Genomic DNA, 19,463 nt, shown 5'->3' with positions numbered 1-19,463 from the left:
TCACAGTTTAGGACCCTTGTCACCAACAATTTCTGATTCTGTAGTTTTTTATGGGTTTGCACTGAACATTCTGGCCTCACAGTCCACTGACATCTGTATTTTCATAAATTGACCAAAGACGGTATGCTTTGAAGTCCAGTGGGCTAGGGGTGTGTTGTAGTGTCTATGAGAAGGTTTCTGATGTCTATGTGTGATAGGTTCCTCCTGGGACACATGTTTTTTGGTAGTATGTTGTACAAAGGATGGGCTTTGGTGGGCACTGAGGAGGCAAGGCTCTGCATGTAATCTTGCTGCCTTGGGTCCCATGTGAACTCGCCCTGCTATGGCATTTTCCTGTGCCTAACCTAATGGATCACCAGTCACCCAGATGAGCCATTCCTCACCCAGCCCCTTCATCTTGGAAAAGCTGATTGTGTGTACGTGCTTATTTTTGCCCAGTGAATGGAAGGATGTGAACTTGCTAAGTTTGCGATAATATTTCACTTGTAAATATAATGTGTATTGTAATGTATAATTTCTGAAGTCCATTTGAGCAGTTTTCTAAGACATGCTGGGATTATTTCCAGCTTTGTATCTTATATGAGAGAGAGAGAGAGAGAGAGAGAGAGAGAGAGAGAGAGAGAGAGAGAGAGAGAGAGAGAGAGAGTCTTAATCCCCAGTCTGAGTCCTAGTTCCACCAATTCCACTGATGTTGAAGCCTCCAGTTTCTGCCAATAGAGAGAAGGTTCTTGGCTGGCTGTGCATCTGCATAGGGAACAGAATTGCTGACCCAGTCAGTCCATTGACAAAAGGCAGGTTTGGGTGAACCCATTTTGCGTTCTCACTCTCTGGGGGATCACTGCCAGGCTGTTCAAAATTTGGGGTCCCACAGCTTTAGATGGCAGCCTCTCCACTATGTAGAATGTGTGGGGCAAACAGGGCAAGTTGACACTGTGAGGCTTCTGTCTTAGGCAGTTAGGTCTATTTGGCTCATTCAAAGCCAAAGCGGCTCTCCACTGTTGGTCTGGAAGCACCATGGCTTCAGGCACCTCAGAAACAGGAGCCATCACCACCCACCCAGGACATTTGACCTGGAAAACACACTGGGACCCTCCTCACCGTGTGGACAGTAAGCTGGGTAGCACATGTGTGCAAGCTAGGATACAGCTAGGGGCAAGTAAGTGCCTAGTAAATACCAGCTGAAACAGGAAGGATAGAAAAGCTTGGTTGACCTCAGGGGTGTGCCTTGGTTTACTGGCTAGAGCGGAGCTTTATTTACCCTCTACTCCTACCACTGTTCTTTGGGGACTGAACTGGCTTGTTCCTGACCAGCCAGCCAGTTGCTGGTGAAGTCTCCTCTGGTGTCTCTGTGAGCCTTAGGTCATCACCTACAGTCTGTACATTCTAAACCATAGCTAATGTGCCAGCTCAATTCTCAGCCTCTTGTGTGCGGCACACAGCACTCTGCTCACTGGGAGCTGTCCCGCTGCTGTGTGAGTTAGTGGCTCGTGGTATAATGAGGGCTGTTTCTGTTCTCTGAAGGGATGAGCTCAGTCATCCAAAAATAAATCTAGCTGTGTTGATATTTAGTTTCAGCTAATCTACCGCCTAACATCCCATTATTAATTTTCCTCCAACAGTCAAAATATTGTAAGAGCTTAACTGAGTCAGACTGGAGCAAGCTGCTAGCTTCTTGCATCACTTAAAACATTATCATCTCCAGTTTTTGACTGATCAACTAGGTATAAGAAAATGGAGCTTTCACTGTGATGTTTGAAATATACCCTAGTAGTTTATAATCTTTATTTAGATGTTAATTTGACTTACAAAAACCTTAGGTTTATATCTCCATCTCTAAACTACATGTTTAGCCCTCCTGCCTCGATAACACAGCCTTCCTTAAGCCATTGGACACATGGTCCCATCTCACTCTGCCCTAGTTGTTTGAGGCCTTGGGAAACTTACTAGCAACTAAACTGCTACCCCTTGGATTTCTTCACTGAGTTCACTAGCTCTCATACCTCAGTGGTCCTCAGAATCACTGGGCAGTTTCACAAATGCACATTCCTTGCACTTTGCTCAGAAATCCTGAGTTGGTGGCTCTAGGCAGAGCCCTAGATCTCCATATCCATGTACCCCAAGAGCAGCTGGAGCTGTGGAGCATGTTTTGAGAACTACGTTAAACTCCTGGCGAGATGACAACCTGCCCACATACACCTTGAGAACCACTGCCCCACACTCAGCAGTTCTGCTCCTACAAGTGGGTCTCAGAGAAGCTTCCAGGATTGTCTGTGATAGAAAAGGCAGACACAAGTCAGACAACCGTCAGAGCTCCCTGGAAGCCCAGCCCTTTGGCGTGTTCCTGCCCTGGCATCAGGCTGATACATGAGTGAATTCTTGCTAAAGCACCAGGCAAGAAGGGGACAGACCTGAATGTTGGAGTCCCCACACTTCCAGGGCTGCTTCTACACTGCAGGGTAGAAGGTAGGAGCAGAGAGCAGCCACTGTTGACTTACCTCTATTACAAGGACAAGGTTGAGGGCAGAAGCGGGCTGGGAATGTGGGAGAGAGTGGTGCTGTAGGCAGTGGGCAGTGTACTGGGAACCAAGACCAGACCCACAGGAAGTAAGTGAAGCAAGGTCCAAGGGAGGCAACTCAGGTAAAGAGAATCACCAGAGGATGGCTGGAGTGCAGGAAGCCAGGAAAAGATGGAAGACAGAAAACCACCCAAGTCCAGGGACCAGGCTCGGCCTCCCAGGCTGGGATAGGGCTCAGAAGGTTGTAGAAGTTTTGTAATTTGGTTTTATCCTAATCTTTTATTGATGACATGTGCTGTTGCTGATCTAGGTATGACCCTTTCGTATCTATTTAATAATATCCAGGTGCTGGAGAAGTGGCTCAGTGCTTAGTGCTTGCTGTTCTTCAAAAGGATGAGAGTTCTGTGCCTAGCACCCACATTTGGGAGCTCACAATCACCTGGAGCTCCAGCTCCAGGAGCTCTAGCACCATCTTCTGGTCTCCTCTGGTACCTACACTCATGTGTACATGTACACACACACACACACACACACACACACACACACACACACACACTTTTTTTTTAATGTTTTAAAATCTTTAGTAACATAAAGCCTGCCACAGCTAAGAGCTAGCACATTATGTGTAGTGTGCAGCATGTGTGAGTTCACCCTCCCATTCCCCCATGGAAACCATACCCCCTCCCTTTGCTCATCACTCCTCAAGGGGCTTTATTTACATTGCTAAGTGTAAGTTTTCATTTTCCCATTTTTAACTCAGTGTATTTGGAAGCTATTACATGTTGTCTTTAAGGACTAATTTTTCATTCAGCCTTGTTTGTTCAGTATATTTTATTCAAATTGTTAGCTTATTCATTTTTCTGATAGGAAATACTCTGTTATTTTTCTCTCAGTGGTCATTTGATTTGTTTCTGGATTTTTATAAATAATTCTGCTCAGAGCATTCTTGGTCCTTGGTTTTTAGTCCTTCCTGATAGGCTAAAGGGTTTCCTTGTTTTCACCATGGACTGGCTTGCTTTAGGACCGTGTTTGTTTGTTTGTTTGTTTGTTTGTTTGTTTGTTTGTTTTAAATAATTTTTTGAGATTATAGTATAATTACATCATTTCTGCTTTTCTTTCCTCCCTCCAAACTCTCCAGTATACCACCCACTCCCTGTTTTCTTTCAACTTCTTGGCCTCTTTAATTATTGTGGGGAGTGTGTGTGTGTGTGTGTGTGTGTGTGTGTGTGTGTGTGTGTGTGTTCCTAAATATGTTAAGGACAGTCTGCTCAGACTGTATAATGTTACTTGTATGTATATTAGGTCAGTGGTTCTTGACTGATTATTGCCTCCTAAGAGATATGTGCAATGGCTGGTGGTATTTTTAAGACACTTTTATTATGCTGGCATCTGAGTGGGTGGAGACCAGAGATTCTGCTACATGTGCTCTCCTGCAGTGAGCAAGCGCAGCCCACCAAACTGCAAGGTGGAGGTTGGGAAGGCTGGCTCAGGCATGGAGGTGTTCACCTTTCCATATTGCCGATGTATTTTCCAGACAGTTGCACTAATTTATACCCACTAGCAACTCTGAATACCACATTTTCACCAGACCTCTAAAGACTGAGGCCTTAATTTTAACTGTCCATCAGACGCTCCTGAAGGCCACCCATGCCATATTGAATATTATGGAAATTCTTTATAAGAGGAAATGGTCTTTGCATTTCTCCACTCTTGTGTGTCTATATTTGGAATGTGTGGGAAGTGCACGTGTGTGCACTTGTAGAAACCAGAGGTGACACTGAGTGTTTTCCTTAATTACTTCTCTACTTTATTTGAGACAGGACTGTACTATGCACCCCTGGCTACCCTCCAGCTCACAGAGATCTGCCTGCCTCTGCCTCTTGGGGGCTGGAATTAAAGGTACACAGTACCTTTAATTCTTCTTTTTCAAAACAGGTTCTCCAAGTGAATCTGGAGCTAGACTTCCTGGCCAACAAGCCCTCAGTAGCCAGCTGTTCCCCCTCACAGTGCTGGGATTGCAGATGTGGATGCACCTAGATACAGGTGTTGGGATCTGAACTAGGGTCTTCATGGTTGTACAGCAAGCACTTTCTTCATACAGTACGCCATCTCCCCAGTCCTTGTTTCTCCACCTTACAAAAAGACAGTTTATCAACTCCGTTCTTTTAAGGCAGCAGTTCCCAAAGTGTGATCTCAGGGCAAGAAGCTGCAGAGATCTTCCCCAGGGCCCGTGAGGTCAAACTGCCTTTAAGGCAGATGGGAGGCCTCCCTCGCCTTTTCACTTCTCACCGATTCTCACTTGGAGCTCCTTGATGCTGGGGGACATTGGCATGCTGAGCTCTCGGGGCCCTGTGTTCTGGTGCTTCAGACTTGCCTCTGCTCGTTCTCATTTCTGTTGCAGTTAAGTACCAATAGCTCTGACCCATACATAGATGCAGCAGCTCCTAGATATCCTCAGCCATTTTCAATAGAAAGAGCTCCTGAGACCCAAATGATGAGAACCAAAATGCTTTGAGAAGAAGTGTATTACAAATATCAGAACCGCTGAGTACTGTGGTATGTGTGCTAATGAGGAGCCTGCAACCAGAGGATTACTTGAGCCCAGGAATTTGAGATTAGCCTGTAGAACATGGAAAGACCACAAAGACCTAAAGAAGAGGAAGAAGAAGGGAAAAAAAAGAGCCTTCTTCAACAACAACAAGAGTATCAAATGATGTACCAGACCAATCTTAAAAAAGACATTCTAAAATGTTTGTTATAATGGTACTCATGGTTGGAAATTTATCAGTGACTAAAACCCATGATGTAAAATAAAAACGCAAGAATTTGGGACATCCCACCAAATAGTTATCTGTCTCTACAACCAGTTAATTCTGTAACCAAGAGATGAGTAGAGAAAGTCGGATGCCTGGGGACTGAACAGCACTGGGCAAAGTACAACCTTGTCTGAATTTGGACTGAGACACACAGACCTCCTGTCAAATGTTGGTGGTTGCCTGGCTGTGGTCAGGGCCTCATTGCTATGAAATGAAACAAAGGAGCCAGATTATTTTTTAGAAGTGGATTCTGAAATGTGTATATTAGAAATGTCATGATATGTGAAGTTTGTTTTAATATCCCTCACCAACCACCAAAAAGGAAGGAAAGATGGGTAAAGAACAAAATTACAATCATTTTTTTTCTTACTCTCTCTTCTTTTGCTCTTAAAAATATTACAGGTGACTATGCACACCCAAGTCTCTTCACATATCCTCCACACAGTATAGAAACCATGACCATATAAAGCCACAAAGCCATACCACAGATATAGCCAGAATGCCCTTCCTTCCGTGCTTTTTAATTGGAAAGTAGGAACAAGCAAACGATTCCAGTGAGCTGTTGTTTGTGCCATCCCTGTCACCTTCTACAGAGTGAAAACTGGCCTCACAATGAAACATACGGTAGGTACCGCACCTAAGAAAATTCTAGAGCAGTACTGATAGAAGAGAAGACACAGGCATTGGCAGGGAAGGAGAGAAACGCTTCACAATGAAGAATCATATAAATTCTGCACTTGTCCCATTTTAGAAAATTGTGCTCATTGCAATTGTGGACAAATTTTATCCAAATATTTTTTAATGATCATTAAATTCTACTTGGCTAGGCTGCCTAAGGGTCTAGGGAAGTTGTGTACTGGTGTCTGCAACTTTCAACTGTGTCAAAGGCACAAGTTGGAGCAGCAGGTTATAGACAAATGGATGGGTGCGCATGGTGAAGCCTATCAGTGTTGTGGAGCCTAGGTCATAGGTATGGGGATGTCTTCTGTAATTCTTTCAACTTCTTAGATGTTTAGAAATTTCATATTAAAATACTGATGAGATAAACCTCCCTCAGCCTCTGAGAAAACAGATGCCACAGAGCAGAAGATTAGAACACCACACTCCAACTAACATTTGATAAGATGAAAAAAAGAAACCCTTCAGTCATAGATTCAAAAGAACTGAACACTGGTTCTACTCAGAAAAATGAGAACTCAGTGGTACAAATAAAAACATATCCAAGTAAAATCTAATAACAAGCCCCCCAGGAAAAGCAGACAACCGAGAGAATAAAGAGAAGGTGATCAAAGTAGAGTTGGAAAAATGACTGGTATGGAGCATGGGCGAAGAGACCATGTATGAACCATCACATGTGCTTATGTCAGAGTTCTGGGAAGAGCCTCATGGAATAGAACCAGTGTGTGAAACTAAGAAAACCCAGAAATAAAGACTAGGCCTGAATCTAAGCACTAACAGGGGCCACTGGGAACGAGGCATAGTTAACTAGGAACTACCAAGTCTAATCCAGAGTCTAGGAGTCATCATGCTTCAAAGATAAAACAATAGCTCAGAACTTCCAAGCAGTAGCACAAATAACTTAAAAGCCCAAACAGACTGGCATTATATTGCTCAAAACAGCAAATGGCTGGAGAGATAGCTCAGCAGTTAGAACATTTTCTACTCTTACAGGAAATCTGACATCTCTGGTCTTTGCGGCACCTGCACACATACATATACACACACCCTCATGTATGCATGCTCGCTCTCTCTCTCTCTCTCTCTCTCTCTCTCTCTCTCTCTCTCTCTCTCTCTCTCTCACACACACACACACACACACACACACACACACACACACACACACGTGTACTCATGGAGGTTTACATGCACATAATTCAAAAATAATAAAAAATAAATCTTAAAAAAAAAAACAAGGGATGATGCATCAGTTAAGAATGTTTACTGCTCTTGTAGAGGACTTGAGTTCAGTTCTCAGAACCCACGTTGAACAGCTTACAACCACACATAACTCCAGTTCCAGTTCCAGCGCCATCTTCTGGCCTCCCCTAGGCACCTGTATGCATGTGGTGCACATACAAATGTGCAGATAAACATTCATACATTAAAATTCAAAAAAAAAAAAAAGCAAGACAACAATTTTCAAAGAAGAGTCAAGGACACATGTGTCCTCTCAAGCATCGAGGCCATAGAGAAGGAGCATTCGACCACTTCAGGATTCTGCACCTATGAGCCTATCTGGAGTGACTGTGGGAAGTTGAGCTTTCCCAGCCAAGAGAAAGTGGACTGATCAGCCCCAGGGCATACTGAGCAAGTCACAAGCAAGGTAGCCATGAGGGTAGAGAGAGAACCTACAAGCATTGTGTTCAGTCACAGATGAGGGATGCAGATGAAATAAGTACTGATTTTTGTGTACGCCATCAGTGAGAATCAAGGATACTGTTAGATACTAAGAAAAAAAAAGGCAAATTATGGCTTTTCAGTTTAGTGTTTTTATGAGATTTCTGTGTGTGCAAAAGAGTGGGTCTCTGTTTCTTATACCTTCTCTTGGACTCTTTTTCTCACATTTGTTTGTTTTGTCCAACTTTGATGTGATAATTTTTGTTTTATCATAGCATAATCCCTTAGAAGCCTGCTTGTTTTCTAATGGGAGACAGAAAGGGAGTAGATCTGGATAGGAGGGGAGGTGGGCAGGAACTGGGAGGAACAGAGGGAGGGGAAACCATAATCAAGATATATTATGTGAGAAAAAGGTCTGTTTTCAATAATGGGGGAAAGGCTAAAGGGATGCATAAGAAAATGGGGTCTGAAGGCTTTGCATATAGAGATACAAAGGTAAACATGAGAACTATAGACCTAAAGAAAATAAAGGGGTATAGCTTAGTGGTAGAGCATTTGCCTAGCATGAATGAGGTCCTGGGTTCCATCACCAGCATCAAAGAAAAAAAAGTAGGCATGGTACATACATACAGTCCTAGCATGCAGGATGAGGCGGGGACTGCAAATTTGAGGTCAGTCTGAGCTATCTATAAGACATTGTCACAAAGCATACACACACACACAGAGAAATAAAGGAGAGAAAAGAGGGGAAATTGGGAGGGAATACCCAGAAACACTAAACACAATATATTAACTACGGAGTTACTGAGAACACATGTATCAGTCACATTAATAACTGTGAATTAATAATACACATGCTAACAGGCGTTTCCAAAGGTGCCGCTAAAGCTCATGGGGAAAGAAGTACACATAAAAGAATAGGATCAGTTCTGAAGGGAGATGCTTGGAGAGTAAGGTCTGTGTTCCTTAAAACACATCTAGAAGTCTCTAGGGGTCAAAAAAACATAGCACCGGCTTGCAGATAGGCAACCAGACTACAAGACTGAAATAGAACAGAATGGATGTGGAAACCAAGCAAATGGTCAGGTGGCATCTCTAGTCAGTGGGCTGCAGTCACAGGAAGAAAAGTAGCTTCAGATAAACGAACAAACAAACAAAAAATCCTAGCAAACCAAGACCGCTGGCAAGCTGGGGAGTATATGCGGCAAGTGTCCTCGGTGCAGAGATAAGTTTCTGAGCTCATTTGCTAATTTTAAAAACCAAGTGGAAAGTATTAAAAGGGGATCTGAAATGAAGAGACCATTAGCACACTCGGTATTTAAATAGATGAGAAGATGTCCAACCTCATCTGCGGATGCAGAGTAAAACTACATTGAGGTCCGTCTCCTACCTGCCAGATGAGCAGAACTGAAAAAGCCACCCTATGGTCTGCTGCGAAGGCAAGGGAACAGGCCTCTTGTCACTGCTGATGGTGACGTGGGCCACCTATAGGAAGGACCTTCCCAGTGTCTACAGTGTCTGAAAAACTGCGTTTGCCTTTGACCAGCAGGACTTACACTAGGAGGTGGCCCTGACGACCCCTTTCAGCAATATGGAAGCACATGTGTGCAGCTGTTCATTACAGCTTGTTTGTAACGGCAGGATCTTAGGATAACCCGCACGCTCAGAGGACGACGACTGAGGAGATCGTGAAACAGCCACACAATAGAGCTACACTACTTCTGTTTTCATCTTTGAAAGATGAGAGAAAGACCTGTGACCTATGTGAAGTGACTTCCAGGGCATACTGCTATTTAAAGAGAAAAGCAAATGCTTTTTTCAATTCAGCCCTTCTTTGTAAGGAGAAAGCAGACATCCATTACGTGTCCATTTTTAAGGGGAAGACACACGGAGGGTTAGATCTGAAACGGAGCAGTCTGTTTAGGAGGCAGTTGAGAGGTGTGTTAAGTATGAGGGCTGGAAATGGGTGGACAGATACACAATGAGTTGGGCAGAGTGACTCGGGGGCTTCTGGGATTAAGTCCAGACTAGGCTGTGTTTATCTTTTTTATTTTTGTTTTTAACCAAAAAGAATGAAAACGGGATTAAAGAAAGCTAAGGATATTTCAGTCAAATAATGTGTTTACTCCTTGAAGGGCAGAGAAGAAAGTAGAGAAGGAACTTTAGAACCTTTGAACTTGGGGTTTTGACCCAACCTTCTGTTTGGGTGCCGTAATAGCTGTGAACTAAATCATACAGTGTAGTTGGTGGATGGCTTTGCAGAAGTTGGGGTGGTATGTCTAGAGCTCCGCGTACTCAGGATGGAGCACATACAGAGACAGGAGACCATAGAAGCCAAGCTCCTGTAGAAGGGAAGCTGCCAATGTAGAAAGAAAGCCACAATAAATGCTTGGTGTCACATGGCAACTGGGAATGTTAGTATAAACAGAAATGCTGGTGTGTCCATGTATGCATGCAGGCAGGTGTGCCCCAACCCTGCAGAGGTCTAAATGAGAGCCCAAATACAATGAGCAACTCCCTCATCCACATCTTGGTCTCTAAACGCCAGTCTTGCTAGCAGGAATCCCTTGAGTAAGCAGCTGAAGACAGTACAAGATGAGCCTGGGGCCTCGATATACCAAAAAGTCGGGGAAATCCCCAAGAATGATGGGACATAGAGTGTCACTGGGCATACATATCGTTTTGAAGAAGCCCTCACTAGCCACACCTGGGACTGTAGGCTACCAAGATAATGACATCATTCATCATAGCCCACAGAGTACAGTCCTCACCTGTGAGTCTGCCTGAGTATTGAGAGGCTTCAGTGCGGCTCCACAGCAGCTGTGGGAAAGAGAGCTTAAAGTTGGGGGATGGGGAGTTGGGCTACCATCTTAGTGAGTCTTCAGACACTTGTCATTGCTGCGAGTGCAGGCCCCTTGCCTGCTCCACTGCTCTTAGCCAGAGAGGAACTGAGGACTGAGCAAATTTAAAAAATGGACTTAAAAAGGGACCGTGACCCCAAGAAGCTTTGTGGGTGCCTATAATTTCTGAAGTCTCTGAGCTAAAATCTGTTCCATGCTTCTGTGGGGATATGCACTCATGCCATAGTGAACTGTTTCGAAGGCTGGTGACTTCGGGTTCTGTGGAGATGACAGTGTTCTATGCAGGTGTTTCATGGGCATTACCCACTCCTGTTCTGAAATGGCCATTCCAACCTCAGAGTTCTCACTTGAGCTCTGAGCTCCTAAGGGGTGAGGACTCGGCTTCACTGTGAGATGATGTCCTGTGAGTCTTTCTGGAGGAAAGGGCAACTCATTCCCAGGGAAAGTTCTAGAGCTGGGTCGTCTCCAGAATTTCTGGCACCTCCCAGAACAGCTCCCATCCCCTCCCTCTTCTTTCTGTTCATCTCTTTGAACATCCATGCTTGTGTTGGTTGACTTTCAAGGGGCTTACAGATCGGGCAATGTGGATTATGTACTCCAACATGGCAGCCGTGGGGAAGATGCAGAGCGAGCTGGTGGGTGGAAGTAGAGGCTGTCAACTGTCTCATCACTGGTTGGCAGCATAAAGAAAGCATCGTGAATATTGGAGCTCCTGGCTCTGACACCAAGTCAAATTCTGGCAGGGATCAAATGGTTTGGGTTTGGACTTGTTTTCTAATTTCTTTGAGTACTTTATACTTTTTCTTAGTTCCCCAAAAACTGTTCAGTAAGTATACATTGTATCTCTAGCTTCTTTAGTTAGTTACAGGGCAACCCTCTACAGACAAGGTATGTACCTGTATCCTTTTACAGATTAGCGGCAACTGAGTTCACCCTAAAACCCCCTCAAAATACTGACTCTGAATTGATGACAGCCGAGGTAAGCAGCCCAGGTTGTCTCCTTTGCCCCAAAGGCTGACCTCTTTGCCAGCAGTCAACAGCCCCAGCGTTCCCAGTGATGCCCTTTTAAACCCCACAGCTCCATCTATGTGTTTCAGTTGCTGTGTCCCGAAGATTCCACCTCCCCAACAGGTCTGCCTCCCTAGGCTGGCATCTGTAGCAGTGAATTTAAATGTTGAAGAAGGCAATTCCAACACCAAGGGAATAGTGGTGGATGTTACTCTCTAAGTATTTGTGTATATTATGTGAGATTGATGTGTGGTAGAAACAGCTAGCGTTGGCCTTTCTGAGGCAAGGTGAAGCTGTGTGTTCCCCATTCAGAAAAGTGCATTCCCGGCCTTAACTCTGTGTGTGTTTTTCTCGGGCTGTCTAGTTTGATTTATTCTGTAGTAAATGTTGGGCCCGTTTTCAAGCCAGATAACTTATCTTACATTCTGCCCCCAATTTGGCCTTATTCTGTTCCAGGCTGTCCCCTTGTCCTGTAACAAATGTTTATTGATCAGCCTCTGAGAGATAGCCCGGCCCCTCCTCTCCTGAAGCCCGTCACCGGGCAGGCACCACATGCACACTGCTCCCCACAGCTGCCTGTTCCTCCTCGGGCATCTCCTCAGCACTCTGCTGGCTTTGACTGTGCTTGCTTCTGTCCCCAGACACTTGCCTCTGCTTTTCCTTTGTCTCCTGGTTTCCTTTTCTCTAGATACAGCTCTCCACCTTCGACTGGAGTGATGACTCCACAGTCTCTGTCTGGTATACAAGAGAAAGCCTCCTCCTTAGAGATGCTGGTGTGGTTAGGATAGCTTGGCCTCAGTTTACCTTTTCAAGCTCGTCTCCTCCCCTTCTCCCTCCTGCCTGGCCATGCTCAGAGCTCTCCACTGTTGCTCATTGCCATCTTGAATGAGACAATCCTTCCTGGTATGAAGCAGGCCAGTGTCTTGCAGGACATTCAGCATCCTTCGCTTCAACCTGCTGAATGCCAAGAGCTCCTTGCATTTATTGCAACAAGCAGCATTCCTTCTTCTCCTGGCAGCTTGGGAACTCCATACCTGCCTGCTTCTGTTCTTGTGCCTGCTGTTTCCTCTGCCTGTGGCCTCCTTGCCCACCTGCCCCTGGCAGAGCCACTCTGTATTCTTTAAGATGGGCTGTGCTACCTACCACCTTTCATGATGCTTACATTTACCTTTTGCTTGGATAGTCCCTCCCTCCTCTGTGCTCCTCTAGCCCTTCATACACCTGCATTGATAGAATGCACTGTGTACAGAAGAGGCACGAACTGGTCTTAAAGAGTTGTCCTGCTTTAAAGCACCGTTTGACAGTATCTGCAATCTGAGGTACCACTGTGCACATCCTTTATGACAATCCTAAAGAGGAAAGGCTGAGATCTGCCTGTGAGCATCTGTTGTGTTCCTTATCTGTAGTTAGCCTTCCATAATAGCCCTTGCTACTGATCCCAGGACCTTTACAAAGAAGGGTTCTCAAGGGACATCCTTCCACAGCACAAAGAAACAACCTGAACTATTGTTGTTGGTCTTGTTAGAAAACAACAGTATTGAGCGGTAGGTAGTCTGGACCCTCAGAGTTTGTATTTGACCCAATGGAGCCTTGTCGTTCAACATCCACTGCATCTATAATACACTGCAAGAATGCCTCATTTTTCCAGAGACACAACTTCATTAGAAGAGCTGTTAGCATGGGAGTCCAGGCTGTTCTTTAGATGATTGGATGTCTTGATTCAGATTTATACACAGCAATTGAATCTCATTAGCCCAAATTCACACTGCATAGACCAAGCATGTAAACAGTTGAGACCTTCCAGGGTTGTATTAAATCTTCAGCCCATTTTGAAGTGGTGCATCTTGGCAGTTTACTTTATTCCTTAATCCCAGTCAACACATATGGTTTTTCCTTCCATTAATCTTCTCATTGGATCCACAGAATGAGATAGCATTTGTTCGGTTTCAACCCTAGTGCTGTGCATAGTCCAGCTGTTGACAGCTGGATTAAAGGATGAGCATTGAATCTGTACCAGGATGGCCTGTGGCCTTGTTACTATATTATGTGGGACTTTAATTAGAATTAGTTGCACTAATTGTGCTGTCTGTAGTCAGAAGCAGTCCTGCCCACAGCCCTGATGGTGGGAACTGTAGTACACACAAGCTCTGGAGAACCACTCCACCTGAGTAGGTGCCTGCTCGGCCCTCTCTGGGCATGTACCTGTGACTACTTGCTGACTGTATTCTGTAGTGGAAGTTTTCCTGTGTCCCACCCAGTCCTGCAGCTGCTCAGACCCAAATAAACACACAGAGGCTTGTATCAGTTACAAATTGCATGGCCCTGGCCTATGGCTCATTATAACTAAACTCAGCCCATTTTTGTTCATCTATATGTCGCCACATGTTCCATGGCTTTACCTGTGTGCCATGACATGCTGCTCCCTGGACAGTGGGATGGCAACTCTTCCGCCTCTGCCTTTCTTCTTCCTGTCTCTCTCCTAGATTTCCCTCCTGCCTCTAAGCACCTTGCCATAGGCCAAACAGCTTTATTTATCAACCAATCAGAGCAACACATATTCATAGCATACAGAAAGACATCCACAGCAGAATTCACATTAGTGCTTCTGTGAGATGGAGCTAAGAGCAGTCCTGCCTCTTGGGGCTGGTGTGCCCAGAACATGAGCCAGCTGTGGGAAGCAGGGGTACCTACTGAAGATCTTGGCATTCCATACTCTTCATTTCTGCACATATTTACCACATCACTGTGATCCCAAACACAGTTCAGAGACACTTCCTTTGTAAACAGTACACCTTCCCAGATGCTGCATGGACATGTTTATCTTCCAACAGTAGCCCAGTGGAAGCTGCCATCTTTTCTTCCCTGGCTTTTGCAGTCTCATTCCTTCTGGATTCTTGCCTCTGCCCTGTTGGTCCTCTGCACTGCCCCTGGAGTGGTACTTGTGAACTGTTGTTCTTCTGTCCAGAGACACCCTGACTTCCTACTGTGTGGGGAGGAAGGCTCTCCTTCCAAAACCACCTGGTTTGTCCCTCCCCATGTTGCCAGTTCCTGGGCACGTAGTCAGTATCTTGAATGCGATGACTATGTCTGAGAGGGTAGCAATGGTTGGTTCCATTGTCACTGCAGGGTACCCTCCAGGCATATCTGAAGTGAAAGAAAATGTGCTCTTTTACAGTGGATCCCACACCAGACCTCAGAGGTGTGCACTTCCCAGGAGGGAGAGAACTTGCCTCAGCCCCTCCCAGAACACAAGCCTGGGCCACTCCGACTGCCAGCATGTGCTGTCCGCTGTGCCATGTGGTGCTCATCTTTGTGATGCTCCTGAGACAGGAGCCAAGGATCTCGGTCTTTGAAGTGTTACCATGTTGTTCTGTTCTTCACTGTCACAGCTCTGAATGATCGGTTTCCATGGGCACATGGCAGTCACAAAAGACCAAGGAGGGCCAGCATTTTGTCACTGCCTTTCTACTCCCATCCTTGAGCATAGCTTCCCACAACACCCCCAGTTGGAAGCCCACCCCAAGAAGAGAATTCTTTTTTATTTTCAGTCGTTTTATCATATACTCATTGTAGAAGGGAATGCATTTTATTCTGACATTTTCAGGCATATGTGTGGTGTACGTTGATCGTGTTCATCACCCCCTCCCACCCGGTTCTATCTTGTTCTTGCTGTATTTACAAGTTCAGAACTGTGCGTGCTTGGGAAGGAGCTGCTGGTGAGAGTCTCCAAATGGACAAAGGAAGACAGTGCTCCAGGGATAAAGTCGAGCCACTGTTAAGTTCAGCAGCAGCTGATGTGGGCACCATGCCCATTCAGAGAACCCTACTTGGTTCTTGGTAGTGCCAGAGACGGAACTCGGGGCTGACTCCCTCACACTCTCCAGAGAAGATCTTCAGATTGCCTTGGGTGCTGCTTGGCTTGACTTTGGTGTTTTCTTTAGTTTCTGCATTGCAAGGATAGAACCTGACCTCAGGCATTCTAGGCAAGTACTCCCCCACTGGCCAAAAGCATCAGCTTCACTCCAGAACTACTGGGATAAGCACCCCACTGCTCTGTAGTAAGCACAGGTCCTCAGACACCCTATAGCCAGCTCATCTGGGAAGAGGTGAGCAGACAGACCATGGAAGCAGAAACAGGAGGGCAATCTGAGCTCACTTCCCACCCTGGAAGACTGGGCCCCACCCTGAGTATCCTCTGATGCTTCCTACCGACCACAAGCCTGGACTCCGTGTGGCCCTTTAACGGCAGCCCTCAGCAGAAGATGTCAGCACAGTTTTATAAATGAGAAACTGCAAGGGAAGAGGTTCCACAACAGATGCAAGGTCATGTCCAGTACAGACCAAACTTGGAGCGCGCTCCTTGAAACGTCAGAGCCCTGGGCTCCTCTGTCATCCTCTGACATTATCTGTAAAAAGTTACATGCATTCAAAGACATACAAAAAGCTCCTAAAACGTGTGGGTTACTGGGGGAAATGTGTTGAAGCAAGTTGAGTTTTTTAAAGCTCTTTAAAAGAGTGATAGTTTTGATAAAATTTAATTTTGGTAGAAAATGCTTTCTGAAAATACTTGAGATGTTCCCAGTTCTATTTTCTCCATGCACACAGGCTTTATCAAATGATTGTTTTGTTGATAAATTTAGTGTTCAGTTGGGACTTACATGTAGACTGTACCTACCCTCAAAGGGAAAGAGGATTTTATAGTTTCCATTCATTCTCATTAAAATCAGAACATTTGCATCTTAGCTTTTACATCTAGTTCCAGGAATTTTAAGTAGTCTGATTGTATGGAAGTGGGTCGTATTAATTGCAAATGGGTTCGACATCTGCTTGCTAACATGGAGGGCTTTTTTTTTTTTTTTAAAGCCCGGTTTTGTTTTTATATACGATCTACCAGAGTGATTAGGGGAGAGCTACTGCTGGTGCTGTTAGAAAGCTGGGTTCTCAGAGGCTTAGGATGCACCCATAAAAATGAATTTAAGAGTGAGGCTCTGAAAGTTCTTGAACTGGGAGCGATTAGACATCTGAGAGTTGATAGGTTTTTATCCACAGTCTGTTAGGAAGCTGTCTTCTGTCCTTGGTTCCTCCGTTAGTCAGCTACTCAGGCCAAGGTTATGGGTCCCTGACCCTGGAGTGAGCATGGGGGCACACTGCCCAGTTCTAGCTGCATGGGGTCTGGTGGGACCCTGGCAACTCACTTACAGGCAAGTTACTTCTTCCTGATGCTAGTGTAGTGGTGATGCCCACAGTGGGTCTCAGCCCATTCTCTAAGGAAGCCAGTGTGTACAGGACTATACCCTGAGGCACTCACCAGCTAAACAGCTCAGCCGTTTGCTTAGCTGCAGTTCTTTTCAGAACTGGCCTGCACACATGGACTCTTCATAAGAAGAATGGTTTGTATACCACTTCACTTGCCCTGGGCCAGACTGACTTACAGCAGGGGCTCTGCCTGGGCCAGTCTCACTACAGACCTTCTTTATGGAGTATGCTCTGGGCATTATTGTCTTGAAGAACTCCTCTGCCTACTTTAACATTAGTAACTAGAGCATTTGATTGTCCTGGATCAGAAAATGACTGAAAGTAGAAAGTACACGGCTCAGAACTTGCTCCCCTGCACACACACACCTTGGTTCTTCTGGACTGTTTTTTGTTTGATTGGTTTTGTTTAGGTGTTTTTGTTTTGGGTTTGGTTTGGTTTGGTTTTTTAACTGCCAGTTTTGGGAGAAAAGCTAGGACTAAGCCTTTACATGCCTCCTCTATATGACAAAGTCAGGGAGATAGTGAGTGACTAGCCAAGATTAGGGAAGGAGCAAAAAAATACGGAAAGGAAAATACGCCTCCTAGAATGGTTGACATTTTCCCTGGGGTACTTTCCTGACCCTACCACAGTGCCTGTGCCTAGGAGAGTATAGTTGGCATTTGCTGCATTAAACTGCTGATGCTCTGAGGTCTTTGCTGGACGATTCTAACACTGTACCATGGGATTCTAGGTAGCCACCCAGTGTATGTGGCCTTTCACTCCTAGAATCAAGGATTAAACATGAGATGTTTCTTTTTCCTTCATGTCCTTCTCATGCATGGCTATCTGCTGCCCTGTTTGCAAAGGAAATAGTTCTGGGAGTTAGTGTTGAAGAGCAGGGAGGGATTTGAACCAGTGCCTCTAGACACTTACTCTCTCTGTCTTAGAAAGTTGACAGGTGTTAGGAGGGAGGTTGGCTGCACAGAACTGAGCAAAGCCAGTTGGTGCACAAAGGGCAAGGCTGCCTTAGAACCTGTGTCCTTGGCCTCATTAGCATCAGGCACCTGAAGTAGCGAGTTCTGGTAGTTGCAGGAGGTCTGTATCTTCTTACTGAAATCCTCCTTCCAGTGTGCCATGGCTGTATTCCCCAGTTAATCCCTCTTCCCACAGACTGAGGCTTGTTACCCAAAGGAAGGATCCCTGGCTAACCCTTACTACGGGGAAATCATTTAGAGCACTTAATTTGGGCTGACTCTTTATCGGTGCACTATTGCAATTAAGTTAGATTAATGAAAGGTAAATTCCAGTCTATACGTGAAAAAAAAAATCTCTTGTAAAGATCCTAATTAGAGTGTGTGTTTATTTAGCCTCTCGTGCTTTAATTGCATCCGTCTTGCTATTTACAAACAGGCATCATTAAAGAGTAATGAGTGTGTGAAGAGCATTAATACTAGCGGCAGATGGGGGGGTGCGATGGAAGTCTGCTGGTGGGTATGATTTTCATGTGAAGGAGATGCAGAGTGATGCTGGCAGGGAGGGGGGGCAGAGCAGGCCTTATGCAAGGCAGCAGCTTGTCCTTCGCTGCAGCGCGCTGGCTGCTTTTAATTTGCTGCAGCAGTATAATCTGTAGAGGGAAACAGACACCCCGCACACTCGTCTGCACCTTAGCCAGCCATGCCAGGTGGGAGCATCGCCGTCCATCACACACACACACACACACACACACACACACACACACACACACACACACACACACAGCCTTGGCCACTGGGCCTGCGCTGTGGGACATCTGCCCTTCAAGCACAGAGGTACCTGGGGGCTGGAAAAGCCATGCAAGGTGTGGGGCTTTCCTCACATTACACAGCTCTGGGCCCTTTAGCAGCCTTTCAGAAAATTCAAACGTGCAGTAAAGTGAGAAATAAGCTTCTGGTGTTTCCTTGGCACCTCTAATATCACATCTCAGTCTTACATAACTTAGTTGTTCTTGGAGGCAGACTCGGCTCCGTCTCCCTTAGGTGGATGCTTAGTCACTCGTGTCCCACCCCCACCTGACATAAGTGTAGAAAAGTGAGGCTCCCAGTGGAAAAGAGAGGAACAGATGTGAACAACAGAGCCCAGTGATGATCCACCCGCTACATCACATCTCTAATTCTTGGTATCCCTTTTATTCTGAGACTTGGGGTATAACTCAGTAGTGGGGTGCACGTTAGGAAGTGGCTTTAAACCTCTGCACCAAAAAAAAAAAAAAAAAAAAAGTAAATATCTTCCATTATTCAAGCTCCAGGACTGGGAATGTAGCTCATTCCAGAATACTTGCCTAGCATGTGTGAAGACCTGGTTTTGATGCCCAGGACTGACAAATGAAAACACCAAGAACCAGGTTTAAAATCCAGGTACAAAAATGGCAGCTCAGAGAGATCCCTGGTAGCATAATGTTTATAGGAATACACAAAAAGCTAAAATGCAATGCCTCAGTTTCCCCGAGTCCAGCTTAGTGCACACAGTTCTGGAACTGTGTTCTATATAAATGCAAAGTGTTAGTGTTGGAACTAGAGTGGAGCTTAGATTTCTCCAGGGAGGCCTGGGTAAGTTGAAGTCCAAGGTTTAATTTATTTTAAATCAGGTTATAGGAACTCACAGTTTTCAGTACATTTTGTGTTTATCTTTAAACAAACTCAGCTTAATTTTA

General features: G+C 45.2%; 1 protein-coding gene across 1 annotated transcript in view; it reads left to right on the top strand.

The window, feature by feature from the left end:
• The window catches only part of Med27 (mediator complex subunit 27), a 181,981-nt gene that overhangs the window by 126,206 nt on the left and 36,312 nt on the right, over positions 1-19,463 (top strand). The gene's annotated exons all lie outside the window — the stretch shown is intronic.

Source organism: Peromyscus maniculatus, chromosome 4 (genome assembly GCF_049852395.1).
Source record: "Peromyscus maniculatus bairdii isolate BWxNUB_F1_BW_parent chromosome 4, HU_Pman_BW_mat_3.1, whole genome shotgun sequence".
Lineage (NCBI taxonomy): Eukaryota > Metazoa > Chordata > Mammalia > Rodentia > Cricetidae > Peromyscus > Peromyscus maniculatus.
This window is presented reverse-complemented; position numbering and strand designations above follow the sequence as displayed.